At 47.9% G+C, this 2,983-nt stretch overlaps 1 long non-coding RNA gene across 1 annotated transcript; it reads right to left on the reverse strand.

Moving 5' to 3' along the window:
• Positions 1-513: 513 nt before the first annotated feature.
• On the reverse strand, positions 514-2,091 carry LOC142828944 (uncharacterized). The gene is made up of 2 exons (XR_012903118.1): positions 1,953-2,091; positions 514-707 (listed from the first exon to the last, which is right to left on the reverse strand). It is a non-coding gene; the product is annotated as an uncharacterized LOC142828944 (long non-coding RNA).
• Positions 2,092-2,983: the final 892 nt, after the last annotated feature.

Raw genomic sequence — 2,983 nt, forward strand, 5'->3', positions numbered from 1 at the left:
CACATTCTGTTTTCTTGCACCCTTCTAGCTGATGTTATATCCAGATTCCCACTGGCAAAATATGTGACTTTTTGTGCACCTTGGTATTAATTTACAAGAGCAGAGGTCATAGAGCATTGCTACTGAACTTGAGAGTATTTCCAAAAGTTCAAGTTCTAGTCTGTTTAGCTTTAACTTGGAATGCCCAGTTTCTTTTAACCAGTAACCTGTTTGTTAGGTTTTGATTACTGCTGACTGAAAGTATCATAACAAAGACTGAACATTTAAAAAAAAATCTTAAAAAAGGTCAGAGCTTTGAGGAAATGTTTCATTGGTTGAAAAATTGTGACTGTCTTTTTAGATGGTCCCATCCCCCAAATTATCTCTGATAACTTGCACTGCAACTTTTAGATTTTTTTCCTTTTATTGAAAATGAAGTTTTTGATGGAAAATTTTGTCGCAAGCTTGAAATCTAGAAAACTTCAACCAGCTATTTTTTTAACCAAGATTCAGAGATGTGTTGGCAATCTTAACTGCAGTTAAATATCGATTTTTATCTCAGACTACATATACGGTGGGAAGGGCGAGAGAATTAAATATGAGACAGTGCCTATGATGTCAAAGAGATCTCAGAGCGATGTGCTGGAAGCTCTCTTTCCTCCTCAAGTTTTTCTGTCCCATGGAGTTCATTCTGATCACCTGTGCTGTTCAACATCCGCGGTGAGTCCCTGGAAGGAGATAGCAAGGCTGAATTGGCTACTTTCACCATGTGCTGGTGAAACTCAGCTCTCTGCCTCCTTTTCACCCAGTTCAGATTGGATCATTTCGATGCTTTTCCAACGTTTGCCAGAGATAGGGCCTGGATGAAAGCCATTTGGCTTAGGGTCAAGGCAGGTAAGGCAGAGGGAAAGAGTCTGAAAAATTTAGGAAACACTCCATCTGCTTCCCCCATTTTGTCCAGCCAGTTCATAACCTGATTCACCTCCACTCCTTAATACTCTGGTAGCAGGAGTGGTGGACATGACGGCCTTCAAACAACCTCTCAGACTCACTGAGCTCATTTTCAGAAATGAGCTCCCCAGACCAGGACCAGCTCAAAGGAGCATCAGGCCCTGGCAAAACAACAGATGCAAAACCTGAACACGTATCTCCACTTCTTCGAAAATTGATATCCCCCATCACACACCTGTCAAAACCCCTGGGTCTTACGCATCTCGATCATGACGTGTGTTATAATGCCTCCTGCACATCAACTCTGGGGGGGGGGGGGGGGGGTGAAATGGGACAATTGCTGGGCTCTCGCAGGAACTCACACAGAAAAATGATCTAAGACGAAACCCCCCTGTGAGAAACACTCGGAGTCTGACCTCTCAGTCCTCCTTCCCAAAGGAAACCCACACCCCCAAGCCTGGGAACATACATTGGTAAATCTGCTGGACCCTAAAACCCATGGACTTTACAAAGACACGGGTTTCGTGGCTCCCTACAACAATCCATAACACACCCTATGGCATGCTATCTGCTGATCCTTAATTGGCTACCTCATTTTAACTGCTCTCTCTCAGCAGCAACACTTTTTGATGGGGGTTCCATTCCAAGAATTTGGTAAGTGGTCAAGGGGGACACTCTCAGAAGCGGGGTCTGGGATGGAGGTTGGGCACAGAAGGAAGCTCGGGGTCAGGGTTGAGTTGTAGGGGGCTATGGGGTCAGGGAGGGAATTAGAGTGAAGGAGGGTGTTGTGACCTGGGGCAGGGGATTGGGGTGCAGGGTCTGAGAGGGTGTATGAGTGCAGGAGAGGACAAAAAACCTGGAGGGGGGTTGTTGGAGGGGGTGCAGGATCTGGGAGGGGATTGTCATCTGGGACAGGTGTGCAGGAGGGGTTGTAGATGGTTTGGTTTGTGACCTGAGGCAGGGAGTTAGGATGCAGGAGGGAGTGGGGTGCCAAGTCCAACCTCTGGCCAGGAAGCATTTACCTGAGGCAGCTCCCCACTAGCAGCCCAGTGGGACCCTCAGGCAGGATCCCTGCCTGCCATGCTCCCACTTGCTGCTCAAAGTAGCCAGCTGCAGGGGCCATGTGCATCTCTGCACACCGCATGCCCTTTGGGGGCAGAAGGCCTCTGTATGCTGCCTGTGTCACAAAGGTTTCCGGCCAATGAGAGCTTCATGATTGTTCTGGAGGAGGGGACAGGGTGTGGAGCCCCTCCCTCCCAGCATGCAAAGAGCACATGGCCCCCACAGCCGGCTGCCTTGAGTGGCATATGGGGGTGTGGCAGGCAGGGAGCCTACCCAAGGCTCCTGCTGGACCATGAGATGGTGGTGGGACAGGTCTGGCCCACAGGACATATTTTGTCCGCCCCTGTCCTACAACATCAGAACCCCTTATGCTTAGTAATCTGCCCCAGTTTGTACTTAGTTTAGACATTCTAGTTAGTAGTTACCACCCCCAGACTTGAAGAGGAGCTTCACGACATCTGAAAGCTTGTCCCTTCCAACAGCAAAGGGAGGTCAAATAAAATATATTAAATTCCCCCATCTTGGGTGGGTGTGTGTGTGTGTGTGTGTGTGTGTGTGTGTGTGTGTGTGTTCTTGTGCCAGGAGCTCACATCCTTTCTGCTTAGGTGTGGACCTTGATGTGATTATCTTTGTCTTTACCACATCCAAGCTAATCTACTTCATTAGACTCTACCTTGGGTTACCTTTGAAGGCCATTTTGAAGTTAAATATAGTGCCACACACAACTGGCCATCTTCCGCGAGCAAGAGCTTAGTGTGCCTGTGCTCTAAACTGGCTGCCAAGTCCGTTGTAGATAAAATTCAAGACACTTGTTACATATTTATAAAGCCCTAAATGAGGTAGTTATCTCAGAGTCTGCCTTTCTCTCCACGCATGGTCACAACATCTGAAATACAACGCGGATGCCCGGAGGTCAATGTGAGGATACCCACTGACTCCCAGGACACCAGAGGAGGCCTCTCCAGAAAGAATGGAACATTGTAACTTTCTT

This window comes from Pelodiscus sinensis, chromosome 4 (assembly GCF_049634645.1).
Source record: "Pelodiscus sinensis isolate JC-2024 chromosome 4, ASM4963464v1, whole genome shotgun sequence".
Classification (NCBI taxonomy): Eukaryota; Metazoa; Chordata; order Testudines; family Trionychidae; genus Pelodiscus; species Pelodiscus sinensis.